At 48.6% G+C, this 17,335-nt stretch overlaps 1 pseudogene; it reads right to left on the bottom strand.

Annotated features, from left to right (window-relative positions):
* Positions 1–966: 966 nt before the first annotated feature.
* Positions 967–17,335, bottom strand: part of LOC124034982 — a 31,172-nt pseudogene continuing 14,803 nt past the window's right edge.

The raw sequence follows: 17,335 nt of genomic DNA, 5'->3' as shown, positions 1-17,335 counted from the left end.
TGTCTGACAGTCCAGCTGTTACCTGTTTGAGGAGGTTGGTGTCTGACAGTCCAGCTGTTACCTGTTTGAGGAGGTTGGTGTCTGACAGTCCAGCTGTTACCTGTTTGAGGAGGTTGGGTGTCTGACAGTCCAGCTGTTACCTGTTTGAGGAGGTTGGTGTCTGACAGTCCAGCTGTTACCTGTTTGAGGAGGTTGGTGTCTGACAGTCCAGCTGTTACCTGTTTGAGGAGGTTGGTGTCTGACAGTCCAGCTGTTACCTGTTTGAGGAGGTTGGTGTCTGACAGTCCAGCTGTTACCTGTTTGAGGAGGTTGGTGTCTGACGGTCCAGCTGTTACCTGTTTGAGGAGGTTGGTGTGTCTGACAGTCCAGCTGTTACCTGTTGGAGGAGGTTGGTGTCTGACAGTCCAGCTGTTACCTGTTGACAGTCCAGCTGTTACCTGTTTGAGGAGGTTGGTGTCTGACAGTCCAGCTGTTACCTGTTTGAGGAGGTTGGTGTCTGACAGTCCAGCTGTTACCTGTTTGAGGAGGTTGGTGTCTGACAGTCCAGCTGTTACCTGTTTGAGGAGGTTGGTGTCTGACAGTCCTGCTGTTACCTGTTTGAGGAGGTTGGTGTGTCTGACAGTCCAGCTGTTACCTGTTTGAGGAGGTTGGTGTGTCTGACAGTCCAGCTGTTACCTGTTTGAGGAGGTTGGTGTCTGACAGTCCAGCTGTTACCTGTTTGAGGAGGTTGGTGTGTCTGACAGTCCAGCTGTTACCTGTTTGAGGAGGTTGGTGTCTGACAGTCCAGCTGTTACCTGTTTGAGGAGGTTGGTGTCTGACAGTCCAGCTGTTACCTGTTTGAGGAGGTTGGTGTCTGACAGTCCAGCTGTTACCTGTTTGAGGAGGTTGGTGTCTGACAGTCCTGCTGTTACCTGTTTGAGGAGGTTGGTGTGTCTGACAGTCCAGGAGGTTGGTGTGTCTGACAGCTGTTCCAGTGTCACTCTGGATCTCAATGAACTCATCCTCCTGGGTCTTAGGAGGTGATGTTGGACACCTGACAGGAGGGACAGTCACAGCTGATTATATAACCTGATTTGAGTATGGTTCTCCTGACTGTACTAGAGGACAGTTTCCGGTGGTGTACTGTGAATACCCTCCTGGTTGACTTACTAGAGGAGCGGTGGTGTACTCACAGTGAATACCCTCTCTGGTTGACTGTACTAGAGGAGCGGTGGTGTACTCACAGTGAATACCCTCTCTGGTTGACTTACTAGAGGAGCGGTGGTGTTCTGAATACCCTCTCTGTTTCTAGAGGAGTGGTGGTGTACAGTGAATACCCTCTCTGGTTGACTGTACTAGAGGAGCGGTGGTGTACTCACAGAATACCCTCTCTGGTTGACTGTACTAGAGGAGCGGTGGTGTACTCACAGTGAATACCCTCTCTGGTTGACTGTACTAGAGGAGCGGTGGTGTCTGACAGGTGGTGAGGTGGTGCCCATACTCACAGTGAATACCCTCTCTGGTTGACTGTTAGAGGAGCGGTGGTGTACTCACAGTGAATACCCTCTCTGTTGACTGTACTAGAGGAGCGGTGGTGTACTCACAGTGAATACCCTCTCTGTTGACTGTACTAGAGGAGCGGTGGTGTACTCACAGTGAATACCCTCTCTGGTTGACTGTACTAGAGGAGCGGTGGTGTACTCACAGTGAATACCCTCTCTGGTTGACTGTACTAGAGGAGCGGTGGTGTGTTGAATACCCTCTCTGGTTGACTGTACTAGAGGAGGGTGGTGTACTGACAGTCCTGCTGTTACCTGTTTGAGGAGGTTGGTGTGTAAACTGACAGTCCAGCTGGCTGGAAGGATGTGACTCCAGTGTCCTCGGTATTTCTGGATCTCATTGTTATATTGGTGTTTAATACTCATCCTCCTGGGTCTTAGAGTCTTGATGTTGGACATTCCCACCCAAACTAAAAGGAGAAACTAATGTTTTCTCTGGTAGGTACTACAACAGTGAATACCCTCTGGTTGACTGTACACTCACAGTGAATACCCTCTCTGGTTGACTGTACTAGAGGAGTGGTGGTGTACTCACAGTGAATACCCCTCTGGTTGACTGTACTAGAGGAGTGTCACAGTGAATACCTCTGGTTTGTACTCGGTGGTGTACTCAGAATACCATCTCTGGTTGAGAGCGGTGGTGTACTCACAGTGAATACCCTCTCTGGTTGACTGTACTAGAGGAGCGGTGGTGTACTCACATTACCCTATCTGTTGACTGGAGGAGCGGTGGTGTAAAGTGAATACCCTCTCTGGTTGACTTATAGAGGATAACAGTGAATACCCTCTCTGGTTGACTGTACTAGAGGAGCGGTGGTGTACTGTGAATTCTCTGGTTGACTGTACTAGACTGTACTAGAGGAGGTGGTGACAGTGTCTGTTGACTGTACTAGAGGAGCGGTGGTGTACTCACAGTGAATACCCTCTCTGGTTGACTGTACTAGAGGAGCGGTGGTGGTGAATACCCTCTCTGGTTCTGTACAGTGAATACCCTCTCTGGTTGACTGTACTAGAGGAGCGGTGGTGTACTCACAGTGAATACCCTCTCTGGTTGACTGTACTAGAGGAGCGGTGGTGTACTCACAGTGAATACCCTCTCTGGTTGACTGTACTAGAGGAGCGGTGGTGTACTCACAGTGAATACCCTCTCTGGTTGACTGTACTAGAGGAGCGGTGGTGTACTCACAGTGAATACCCTCTCTGGTTGACTGTACTAGAGGAGAGTTGAATACCCTCTCTGGTTGACTGTACTAGAGGAGAGTTGAATACCCTCTCTGGTTGACTGTACTAGAGGAGAGTGGTGTACTCACAGTGAATACCCTCTCTGGTTGACTAGAGGAGCGGTGGTGTACTCACAGTGAATACCCTCTCTGGTTGACTGTACTAGAGGACCCTCTCTGGTTGACTGTTAGAGGAGCGGTGGTGCGGTGGTGTACTCACAGTGAATACCCTCTCTGGTTGACTGTACTAGAGGAGCGGTGGTGTACTCACAGTGAATACCCTCTCTGGTTGACTGTACTAGAGGAGCGGTGGTGTACTCACAGTGAATACCCTCTCTGGTTGACTGTACTAGAGGAGCGGTGGTGTACTCACAGTGAATACCCTCTCTGGTTGACTGTACTAGAGGAGCGGTGGTGTACTCACAGTGAATACCATCTCTGGTTGACTGTACTAGAGGAGCGGTGGTGTACTCACAGTGAACACCCTCTCTGGTTGACTGTACAAGAGGAGAGTTGGTTTGACTGGCTGGTGTACTCACAGTGAATACCCTCTCAGGTTCTCCCTTGGCCTTCCAGTTGGTATCATGGACCTGTCTCAGAATCATCCAGGCCTCGTCATGTCTCCCATTCTGAGAATTTACAGACAGAAACATCTGTCAGTCTATCACATGTAGCTACTGGAATATACAATGCCATAGAAGATGGAATATATAGGTACAATCTTAGAAGAAAGGTGCTATCTAGAACCTAAAGGGGTTCTTCAGCTGTCCCCATAGGATAACCCCTTTTGGTTCAAGGTGGAACCCTTTTTGATTCCAGAAAGAACTATTTTGGGTTCCATGTAGGGGTTCCATGTCCCATGAACATTTTGGAGAACCCTTTTTGCTTCCAGGTGGAACCCTTTTGGTTCTACATAGAACCCAAAAGAGTTCTACCTGGGACCAAAGGTGGTTAACCTATCGGGAAAGCAGAAAAACCTTTTTGGTCCCCTTTTTCCTAAGATTGTACAATACCATGTAAAAGGAATAAGGGACTGGGGGGAGATGTTCAACCTTTACAGCAGTGTGATTTATTTCCTGTGTTTTTTTTGGAGAGGCTGAATGCTATGTGGCTGCTGAGTCATCATAATATCAGAATGCTGAGTCATCATAATATCAGAATGCTCTGTGGCTGCTGAGTCATCATAATATCAGAATGCTCTGTGGCTGCTGAGTCATCATAATATCAGAATGCTCTGTGGCTGCTGAGTCATCATAATATCAGAATGCTCTGTCAGGCTGCTGGTCATCATAATATCAGAATGCTCTGTGGCTGCTGAGTCATCATAATATCAGAATGCTCTGTGGCTGCTGAGTCATCATAATATCAGAATGCTCTGTGGCTGGTGAGTCATCATAATATCAGAATGCTCTGTGGCTGCTGAGTCATCATAATATCAGAATGCTCTGTGGCTGCTGAGTCATCATAATATCAGAATGCTCTGTGGCTGCTGAGTCATCATAATATCAGAATGCTCTGTGGCTGCTGAGTCATCATAATATCAGAATGCTCTGTGGCTGCTGAGTCATCATATTATCAGAATGCTCTGTGGCTGCTGAGTCTTCATAATATCAGAATGCTCTGTGGCTGCTGAGTCATCATAATATCAGAATGCTCTGTGGCTGGTGAGTCGTCATAATATCAGAATGCTCTGTGGCTGCTGAGTCGTCATAATATCAGAATGCTCTGTGGCTGCTGAGTCATCATAATATCAGAATGCTCTGTGGCTGCTGAGTCATCATAATATCAGAATGCTCTGTGGCTGCTGAGTCATCATAATATCAGAATGCTCTGTGGCTGCTGAGTCATCATAATATCAGAATGCTCTGTGGCTGGTGAGTCATCATAATATCAGAATGCTCTGTGGCTGCTGAGTCATCATAATATCAGAATGCTCTGTGGCTGGTGAGTCATCATAATATCAGAATGCTCTGTGACACACACACATACACACACACATACACACACATACACATACACATACAGTCTGTTACCTCCAGGAAGAAGCGTGGACTCTCTGGCATGAAGACCAGTCCAATGAGGGCAATGATGGCTGGAAACATACACACCAGCATGAATACTCTCCAGGTGTGGATCTGGTACTGTGTCCCCAGGCTAATGCCCCAGCCTGCAACAACATCAACAACAACATCAACAATAACAACAACATACATCGACAACATCAACAACAACATCATCATCATCAACAACAACATACATCAACAACATTAACAATAACAACAACATCATCAACAATAACAACAACATACATCAACAACATCAACAACATACATCAACAACATCAACAACATACATCAACAACATCAACAATAACAACAACATACATCAACAACATCAACAACATCATCAACAATAACAACAACCTACATCAACAACATCAACAACATCATCAACAATAACAACAACATACATCAATAACAACAACATCAACAATAACAACAACAACGTCATCAACAATAACAACAACATACATCAACAACATAATCAACAATAACAACAACATACATCAACAACAACATACATCAACAACATCAACAACAATAACAACATACATCAACAACAACAATAACAATAACAATAACATACATCAACAACAACAATACCAAAACATACATCAACAACAACATACATCAACAACAACATCAACAACAACATACATCAACAACAACATACATCAACAACAACAATAACAATAACAATAACATACATCAACAACAACAATACCAAAACATACATCAACAACAACATACATCAACAACATACATCAACAACAACATACATCAACAACATTCATCAACAACAACATCAAAAACAACATACATCAACAACAATATACATCAACAACAACATACATCAACAACAACAACAACATACATCAACAACAACAACAACAACAACATATATCAACAAGATCAACAACATCATCATCAACAATAACAACAACATACATCAACAACAACAACAACATCACCAACAATAACAACAATAACATACATCAACAACAACAATAACAACATACATCAACAACATCAACAACAATATACACCAACAACAACAACAACAAACATCAACAACAACATACATCAACAACAACAATAACAACATACATCAACAACAATACCAACAACATACATCAACAACAATACCAACAACATACATCAACAACATCATCAACAACAACAACAACAACATCACCAACAATAACAACAACATACATCAACAACATCAACAACAACAACATCAACAACAACATCAACAACAACATACACTGCCGTTCAAAAGTTTGTGGTCACTTAGAAAAGTCCTTGTTTTTTTAAGAAAAGCACATTATTTGTCGGTTAAAATACTGTAACATTAAATTGGTCAGAAATACAGTGTAGACATTGTTAATGTTGTAAATGACTATTGTAGCTGGAAAAGTCAGATTTTTAGTGGAATATCTACATAGGTGCCCTTTATCAGCAACCATCACGCCTGTGTTCCAATGGCAAGTTGTGTTAGCTAATCCAAGTACAGAGGCCCATTATCAGCAACCATCACTCCTGTGTTCCAATGGCACGTTGTGTTAGCTAATCCAAGTACTAAGGCCCATTATCAGCAACCATCACGCCTGTGTTCCAATGGCACGTTGTGTTAGCTACTCCTGTGTTCCAATGGCACGTTGTGTTAGCTACTCCTGTGTTCCAATAGCACGTTGTGTTAGCTACTCCTGTGTTCCAATGGCACGTTGTGTTAGCTAATCCAAGGTTATCATTTTAAAAGGCTAATTGATCATTAGAAAACCCTTTTGCAATGATGTTAGCAAAGCTGAAAACTGTCTTTCTGGTTAAAGAAGCAATAAAACTGGCCTTCTTTAGACTAGTTGAGTATCTGGAGCATCTGCATTTGTGGGTTCGATTACAGGCTCAACATGGCCAGAAACAAAGAACGTTCTCCTGAAACTTATCAGTCTATTCTTGTTTTGAGAAATGAAGACTCTTCCATGTGAGACATGGCCTCTGTTACGCCTATGTAGATATTCCATAAATAAATCAGCCGTTTCCAGCTACAATAGTCATTGACAACATTAACAATGTCTACACTGTATTTCTGATCAATTTGATGTTAATTTAATATGCCAAAAAATGATTTTCTTTCAAAAACAAGGACATTTCTAAGTGACCACAAACTGTTGAACGGTGGGGTACATCATCAACATCACACATCAACAACAATAATAATGATAATAACATCATCATCCTCATCATCACCATCATCATCACCATCATCATCACCATCATCATCACCATCATCATCACCATCATCATCACCATCATCATCACCATCATCATCACCATCATCATCACCATCATCATCACCATCATCACCATCATCATCATCATCATCACCATCACCATCATCATCCTCATCACCATCATTACAACCATCATCACCATCAACACCAACACCATCATCATCATCATCATCATCATCATCAACATCATCATCATCATCATCACCATCAACACCATCACCACCATCACCATCATTATCATCACCACCATCATCACCATCACCATCACCATCATCATCACCACCATCACCATCACCATCATCACCACCAACATCATCATCATCATCATCATCATCATCATCATCATCATCACCATCATCAACACCAACACCATCACCAGCATTATCATCATCACCATCAACACCATCACCACCATCACCATCATTATCATCATCACCATCATCACCATCACCATCAACACCAACACCAACACCAACACCATCACCATCATCATCACCACCATCACCATCATTATCATTATCACCATCATCACCATCAACACCAACACCAACACCAACACCAACACCATCATCATCATCATCACCACCATCACCATCATCATCATCATCATCACCATCATCACCATCATCATCATAATCATCACCACCATCATCATCACCATCATTACCATCACAACCATCATCATCACCATCAACACCAACACCATCATCACCATCATCATCATCATCATCATCACCATCATCATCACCATCATCACCACCATCACCACCATCATCACCACTACCATCACCATCACCATCATAACCATCATCATCACCACCTTCATCATAACCATCATCATCACCACCTTCATCATCATCACCATCATCATCATCACCATCACCATCATCAACAACAGCACAGTCAGGGCCATTACCTGCTGGGTGACGTTACAGCTGAGCTCAAAGAGTGTATGGGTTCCATCCGGGCCTGATCAGGTCAAACTACTCAATTCATCTACTATGAAATTCATAAAGTATTACATAACAGCAAAATGGCTTGGTACCGTAGTGAGGGATGATTCCCCAGGCGGTGAAGGAGGCGTAGAGCCCACCGAACATCCAGAACATACACAGCCAGCTAAGGTGCTCCCCTCTCTTATCCATCTGGAGGAACTCTGCGAAGTAGGTGTACACGATGGGGACAGTCCCTCCGATCCTGGTGGAGCAATACAACAGAGATTAGAGACATTTAAACTCTGAATATATTATAATATATTATATATATATATATATATATTCTTTAACATGTGCAGGATTGTTGAAACAGTGAAATGGGGTGTGATTCCTCTTGAGGAGGTCTGTTCTGTGGACTTTGTTGAATTCACGGTCTGACCACACAACCCCAGACACCTGGACCTATTCTCCCTTTGGCTCCGGGAAAGGGTTCTGTTATGATATGAGTCCAAATGGCACTGTATTCCCTTCGTAGAGCGAACCTTCTGACCAGAGCCCATAGGAAGTGAACTTCATAGGGAATAAGTAGCCATTTGGGACTGGACCATGATGTTATGATCTTGGGGCCTTGGTTGTGCTCAGGGAGCCCACCAGACAGAGCTGGGTTCAGGGAGTTCTCCAGTCAGAGCTGGGTTCAGGGAGTTCTCCAGACAGAGCGGGCCTCAGGGAGCCCTCCAGACAGAGCGGGCCTCAGGGAGTTCTCCAGACAGAGCTGGGTTCAGGGAGTTCTCCAGACAGAGCTGGGCTCAGGGAGCCCTCCAGACAGAGCTGGGTTCAGGGAGTTCTCCAGACAGAGCTGGGCTCAGGGAGTTCTCCAGACAGAGCTGGGCTCAGGGAGCCCTCCAGACAGAGCTGGGCTCAGGGAGCCCTCCAGACAGAGCTGGGTTCAGGGAGTTCTCCAGACAGAGCTGGGCTCAGGGATTCCTCCAGACAGAGCTGGGTTCAGGGATTCCTCCAGACAGAGCTGGGTTCAGGGATTCCTCCAGACAGAGCTGGGCTCAGGGAGCCCTCCAGACAGAGCTGGGTTCAGAGATTCCTCCAGACAGAGCTGGGCTCAGGGATTCCTCCAGACAGAGCTGGGTTCAGGGATTCCTCCAGACAGAGCTGGGTTCAGGGATTCCTCCAGACAGAGCTGGGTTCAGGGATTCCTCCAGACAGAGCTGGGCTCAGGGATTCCTCCAGACAGAGCTGGGCTCAGGGATTCCTCCAGACAGAGCTGGGCTCAGGGAGCCCTCCAGACAGAGCTGGGTTCAGGGAGTCCTCCAGACAGAGCTGGGTTCAGGGAGAGTCCTCCAGACAGAGCTGAGTTCAGGGATTCCTCCAGACAGAGCTGGGTTCAGGGATTCCTCCAGACAGAGCTGGGTTCAGGGAGTTCTCCAGACAGAGCTGGGTTCAGGGATTCCTCCAGACAGAGCTGGGTTCAGGGAGTTCTCCAGGCAGAGCTGGGTTCAGGGATTCCTCCAGACAGAGCTGGGTTCAGGGAGTTCTCCAGACAGAGCTGGGTTCAGGGAGTTCTCCAGACAGCTGGGTTCAGGGAGTCCTCCAGACAGAGCTGGGCTCAGGGATTCCTCCAGACAGAGCTGAGTTCAGGGGGAGTCCTCCAGACAGAGATGAGTTCAGGGATTCCTCCAGACAGAGCTGAGTTCAGGGGGATTCCTCCAGACAGAGCTGGGTTCAGGGGGAGTCCTGCAGACAGAGCTGGGTTCAGGGAGAGTCCTCCAGACAGAGCTGGGTTCAGGGAGAGTCCTCCAGACAGAGCTGAGTTCAGGGATTCCTCCAGACAGAGCTGGGTTCAGGGATTCCTCCAGACAGAGCTAGCTTGCAGTAATCATGTCTCTTCATCTCCCTCTCCCTCCCTCTCTCAACATCCATCTCTCCTCATCTCCCTCTCCATCCCTCTCTCTCCATCCCTCTCTCTACATCCATCTCTCCTCATCCATCTCTCTTCATCTATCTCTCCATCCCTCTCTCTACATCCATCTCTCTTCATCTATCTCTCTTCATCTCTCTCTCCATCCCTCTCTCTACATCCCTCTCGCCATCTCTCTACATCCATCTCTCTTACATCTCTCTCTCTACATCCCTCTCTCCATCTCTTTCTCTACATCCATCTCTCTACATCCATCTCTCTACATCCATCTCTACATCTCTCTCTCTACATCTCTCTCTCTACATCTCTCTCTACACCCCTCTCGCAATCTCTTTCCTCATCTCTCTCTCCATCTCAGCAACAGTCTCATCTCACCCGAAGCCGGAGCAGAACCTGAAGAAGAGGAAGAATCCGTATCCCTGAGCGAAGCAGGACAGGAAGCTGAAGACACAGTCGATGGCCAGACAGTAGATCAGACATTTCCTACGGCCCATCTTATCCGCCAGGCTGCCCCACACGAAAGCCCCCACCATCATCGACACGTACACCAACAGACCTGTTAACAGAGAGAGAAACACAGCTCTGTCAATAGAGGCAGAGACTCTGGAGGATTGATCATTTGGTACAAATCCCAACAACAAAATCTAATCGATCCCCTCAAAATTGGTAATTATCACATTTAGTTCAAACTGAAAATAGAACATGTACTGGCAGAAAAATATGTTCCTTTGCGCTATATATATCCCCCCCTCAGAATACCCCATATAACTCAAAGAAGATATTCCCCACCCTTGAGGAAGAGACGTTGTTAGGAAATTATCATTAATATGACTGAACAAATCATTTTAAATGGAACTGTAAGTAAACTTATACTGTTATATTATATCTGATTAACAATATGAGTTCATAAGAAGGGATTGTGTGACAGGACAAGGAGGAATAGAATGTTAATGAACACCATTCCAACTGGGCAGGAACAAATGGGTTGTGGACTGTGGAAACACATAAGGTCGTTAGCCTATGGTTGACCCAACCTGAAACTTAGCTCTGGGGTTTTTACTTTGTCCTGTCGAGAGGGAGGGGGCGTTCAACATCAGACATTCACAGCCCAGTAATCTGTACATCAGACATTCACAGTCCAGTAAGCTGTACAACATCAGACATTCACAGTCCAGTCAGCTGTACAACATCAGACATTCACAGTCCAGTCAGCTGTACAACATCAGACATTCACAGCCCAGTCAGCTGTACAACATCAGACATTCACAGTCCAGTCAGCTGTACAACATCAGACATTCACAGCCCAGTCAGCTGTACAACATCAGACATTCACAGTCCAGTCAGCTGTACAACATCAGACATTCACAGCCCAGTAAGCTGTACAACATCACAGCCCAGTAAGCTGTACAACATCAGACATTCACAGCCCAGTAAGCTGTACAACATCACAGCCCAGTCAGCTGTACAACATCAGACATTCACAGCCCAGTAAGCTGTACAACATCACAGCCCAGTCAGCTGTACAACATCAGACATTCACAGCCCAGTCAGCTGTACAACATCACAGCCCAGTCAGCTGTACAACATCAGACATTCACAGCCCAGTCAGCTGTACAACATCAGACATTCACAGCCCAGTAAGCTGTACAACATCAGACATTCACAGCCCAGTAAGCAACATCAGACATTCATACAGATGGGCCCAAAACAGCACAGAAGAATAGCAGACAGCAACCAGTAACCAAAATATCCAGACACTCTTCGATAACTTCCTGGATAGCACATCCACTCACAGTGAAGAAGGCATCGATCTGGCAGAACAAAACATCAACTATATATTCAGGCAAACGGCCCTCATTGCTGTGAGACTTTAAAACTCTATAAACGTACACTCAGAATCAAAAAAAGTAAGTTAATTAAGAACAAATTCTTATTTACAGTGACAGCCTAGGAACAGTGGGTTAACTGGTCTAGGAACAGTGGGTTAACTGGTCTAGGAACAGTGGGTTAACTGGTCTAGGAACAGTGGGTTTAACTGGCCTAGGAACAGTGGGTTAACTGGTCTAGGAACAGTGGGTTTAACTGGTCTAGGAACAGTGGGTTAACTGGTCTAGGAACAGTGGGTTTAACTGGCCTAGGAACAGTGGGTTAACTGGTCTAGGAACAGTGGGTTAACTGGTCTAGGAACAGTGGGTTTAACTGGTCTAGGAACAGTGGGTTAACTGGTCTAGGAACAGTGGGTTTAACTGGTCTAGGAACAGTGGGTTAACTGGTCTAGGAACAGTGGGTTAACTGGTCTAGGAACAGTGGGTTTAACTGGTCTAGGAACAGTGGGTTTAACTGGTCTAGGAACAGTGGGTTTAACTGGTCTAGGAACAGTGGGTTAACTGGTCTAGGAACAGTGGGTTTAACTGGTCTAGGAACAGTGGGTTTAACTGGTCTAGGAACAGTGGGTTTAACTGGTCTAGGAACAGTGGGTTTAACTGGTCTAGGAACAGTGGGTTTAACTGGTCTAGGAACAGTGGGTTAAACTGGCCTAGGAACAGTGGGTTTAACTGGTCTAGGAACAGTGGGTTTAACTGGTCTAGGAACAGTGGGTTTAACTGGTCTAGGAACAGTGGGTTTAACTGGCCTAGGAGCAGTGGGTTTAACTGGCCTAGGAACAGTGGGTTTAACTGGTCTAGGAACAGTGGGTTTAACTGGTCTAGGAACAGTGGGTTTAACTGGTCTAGGAACAGTGGGTTTAACTGGTCTAGGAACAGTGGGTTTAACTGGTCTAGGAACAGTGGTTTAACTGGTCTAGGAACAGTGGGTTTAACTGGTCTAGGAACAGTGGGTTAACCGGTCTAGGAACAGTGGGTTTAACTGCCTTGACAGATTGTTACCTTGTCAGCTCAGGGATTAGATCTAGCAACTTTTTAGTTACTGGTCCAACGCTCCAACCACTAGGCTACCTGCCCCCCCTACACTCTAACCACTACGCTACCTGCCCCCCCTACACTCCAACCACTAGGCTACCTGCCCCCCTACGCTCTAACCACTAGGCTACCTGCTGCCCCTACACTCCAACCACTAGGCTACCTGCCCCCCCTACGCTCTAACCACTAGGCTACCTGCCCCCCCTACGCTCTAACCACTAGGCTACCTGCCCCCCCTACGCTCTAACCACTACACTACCTGCCACCCCTACACTCTAACCACTAGGCTACCTGCCCCCTACGCTCTAACCACTAGGCTACCTGCCCCCCTACGCTCCAACCACTAGGCTACCTGCCCCCTACGCTCTAACCACTAGGCTACCTGCCCCCTACGCTCTAACCACTAGGCTACCTGCCCCCTACGCTCCAACCACTAGGCTACCTGCCCCCCTACGCTCTAACCACTAGACTACCAGCCTCCCCTACACTCTAACCACTAGGCTACCTGCCCCCCTACACTCTAACCACTAGACTACCTGCCCCCTACGCTCTAACCACTACGCTACCTGCCCCCTACGCTCTAACCACTAGGCTACCTGCCCCCTACGCTCTAACCACTAGGCTACCTGCCCCCCTACACTCTAACCACTAGGCTACCTGCCCCCTACACTCTAACCACTAGGCTACCTGCCCCCTACGCTCTAACCACTACGCTACCTGCCCCCTACGCTCCAACCACTAGGCTACCTGCCCCCTACGCTCTAACCACTAGGCTACCTGCCCCACTACTACCTGCCCCCTACACTACTAACCACTAGGCTACCTGCCCCCCTACGCTCTAACCACTAGGCTACCTGCCCCCCTACGCTCTAACCACTAGGCTACCTGCCCCCCCTCTAACCACTAGACTACCTGCCCCCTACACTCTAACCACTAGGCTACCTGCCCCCCTACACTCTAACCACTAGACTACCTGCCCCCCTACGCTCTAACCACTACACTACCTGCCACCCCTACACTCTAACCACTAGGCTACCTGCCCCCCTACACTCTAACCACTAGGCTACCTGCCCCCTACACTCTAACCACTAGGCTACCTGCCCCCTACGCTCTAACCACTACACTACCTGCCACCCCTACACTCTAACCACTAGGCTACCTGCCCCCTACGCTCTAACCACTACACTACCTGCCACCTCTACACTCCAACCACTAGGCTACCTGCCCCCTACACTCTAACCACTACGCTACCTGCCCCCTACGCTCTAACCACTACGCTACCTGCCACCCCTACACTCTAACCACTACGCTACCTGCCCCCTACGCTCTAACCACTACGCTACCTGCCCCCTACACTCTAACCACTACGCTACCTGCCACCCCTACACTCCAACCACTAGGCTACTTGCCCCCCTACACTCTAACCACTACGCTACCTGCCCCCTACGCTCTAACCACTACGCTACCTGCCACCCCTACACTCCAACCACTAGACTACCTGCCGCCCCTACACTCTAACCACTAGGCTACCTGCCGCCCCTACACTCTAACCACTAGGCTACCTGCCCCCTACACTCTAACCACTACGCTACCTGCCCCCTACGCTCTAACCACTACGCTACCTGCCACCCCTACACTCCAACCACTAGACTACCTGCCCCCCTACACTCTAACCACTAGGCTACCTGCCCCCCTACGCTCTAACCACTACACTACCTGCCACCTCTACACTCCAACCACTAGGCTACCTGCCCCCCTACGCTCTAACCACTAGGCTACCTGCCACCCCTACACTCCAACCACTAGGCTACCTGCCCCCTACGCTCTAACCACTACGCTACCTGCCCCCCTACGCTCCAACCACTAGGCTACCTGCCCCCTACGCTCTAACCACTAGGCTACCTGCCCCCTACGCTCTAACCACCGCTACCTGCCCCCTACACTCTAACCACTAGGCTACCTGCCCCCCTACGCTCTAACCACTAGGCTACCTGCCCCCTACGCTCTAACCACTAGGCTACCTGCCCCCTACACTCTAACCACTAGACTACCTGCCCCCTACACTCTAACCACTAGGCTACCTGCCCCCTACACTCTAACCACTAGACTACCTGCCCCCTACGCTCTAACCACTACACTACCTGCCACCCCTACACTCTAACCACTAGGCTACCTGCCCCCTACACTCTAACCACTAGGCTACCTGCCCCCCTACACTCTAACCACTAGGCTACCTGCCTGCCCCCCCTACGCTCTAACCACTACACTACCTGCCACCCCTACACTCTAACCACTAGGCTACCTGCCCCCTACGCGCTCTAACCACTACACTACCTGCCACCTCTACACTCCAACCACTAGGCTACCTGCCCCCTACACTCTAACCACTACGCTACCTGCCCCCTACGCTCTAACCACTACGCTACCTGCCCCCCTACACTCTAACCACTACGCTACCTGCCCCCTACGCTCTAACCACACGCTACCTGCCCCCTACACTCTAACCACTACGCTACCTGCCACCCCTACACTCCAACCACTAGGCTACTTGCCCCCTACACTCTAACCACTACGCTACCTGCCCCCTACGCTCTAACCACTACGCTACCTGCCACCCCTACACTCCAACCACTAGACTACCTGCCGCCCCTACACTCTAACCACTAGGCTACCTGCCCCCCTACACTCTAACCACTAGGCTACCTGCCCCCTACACTCTAACCACTACGCTACCTGCCCCCTACGCTCTAACCACTACGCTACCTGCCACCCCTACACTCCAACCACTAGACTACCTGCCGCCCCTACACACTAACCACTAGGCTACCTGCCGCCCCCTACACTCTAACCACTAGGCTACCTGCCGCCCCTACACTCTAACCACTAGGCTACCTTCCCCCTACGCTCTAACCACTACGCTACCTGCCGCCCCTACACTCTAACCACTAGGCTACCTGCCGCCCCTACACTCTAACCACTAGGCTACCTGCCCCCTACGCTCTAACCACTACGCTACCTGCCACCCCTACACTCTAACCACTAGACTACCTGCCGCCCCTACACTCTACCCACTAGGCTACCTGCCCCCCTACACTCTAACCACTAGACTACCTGCCCCCTACACTCTAACCACTAGAATACCCCCCTACACTCTAACCACAGGCTACCTGCCGCCCCTACACTCTAACAACTAGACTACCTGCCCCCTACACTCTAACCACTAGGCTACCTGCCCCTCTACACTCTAACCACTAGACTACCTGCCGTCCCTACACTCTAACCACTAGGCTACCTGCCGCCCCTACCTCTAACCACTAGGCTACCTATCGCCCCTCCCCTCTAACCACTAGGCTACCTATCGCCCCTCCCCTCTAACCACTAGGCTACCTGCTGCCCCCACACTCTAACCACTAGGCTACCCTGCCCCACACTCTAACCACTAGACTACCTGCTGCCCCCACACTCTAACCACTAGACTACCTGCTGCCCCCACACTCTAACCACTAGACTACCTGCTGCCCCTAAGCTCTAACCACTAGACTACCTGCCGCCCCTACACTCTAACCACTAGACTACCTGCTGCCCCTACACTCTAACCACTAGACTACATTTACATTTTTACACATTTAGCAGACGCTCTTACCAGAGCGACTTACAAATTGGTGCATTCACCTTATGACATCCAGTGGGACAGTCACTTAACAATAGTGCATCTAAAACTTAGGGGGGTGGGGTGAGAGGGATTACTTAACCTATCCTAGGTATTCCTTAAAGAGGTGGGGTTTCAGGTGTCGGAAGGTGGTGATTGACTCCGCTGTCCTGGCGTCGTGAGGGAGTTTGTTCCACCATTGGGGGGCCAGGGCAGCGAACCACTGACTGGGCTGAGGCGGGAGCTGTACTTCCTCAGTGGTAGGGAGGCGAGCAGGCCAGAGGTGGATGAACCAGTGCCCTTGTTTGGGTGTAGGGCCTGATCAGACCTGGAGGTACTGAGGTGCCGTTCCCCTCACAGCTCCGTAGGCAAGCACCATGGTCTAGCGGAACCAGCCAGTGGAGAGAACGGAGGAGCTACCTTGGGAAGGTTGAACACCCCTGCGGCGTTCTGGATGAGTTGAAGGGGTTTAATCTAACCACCAACAGCGAGTTGCAGTAATACCTGCCCCTACACTCTAACCACTAAACTACCTGCCGCCCCTACACTCTAACCACTAGGCTACCTGCTGCCCTCACACTCTAACCACTAGACTACCAGCCTCCCCTACACTCTAACCACTAGACTACCAGCCTCCCCTACACTCTAACCACTAGACTACCTGTTGCCCCTACACTCTAACCACTAGGCTACCTGCCCCCTACACTCTAACCCTAGGCTACCTGCCCCCCTACACTCTAACCACTAGGCTACCTGCCCCCTACGCTCTAACCACTACACTACCTGCCACC

This window comes from Oncorhynchus gorbuscha, linkage group LG05 (genome assembly GCF_021184085.1).
Source record: "Oncorhynchus gorbuscha isolate QuinsamMale2020 ecotype Even-year linkage group LG05, OgorEven_v1.0, whole genome shotgun sequence".
Lineage (NCBI taxonomy): Eukaryota > Metazoa > Chordata > Actinopteri > Salmoniformes > Salmonidae > Oncorhynchus > Oncorhynchus gorbuscha.
The sequence above is the reverse complement of the archived record's forward strand: the minus strand, read 5'-3'. Positions and strand labels throughout refer to the sequence as shown.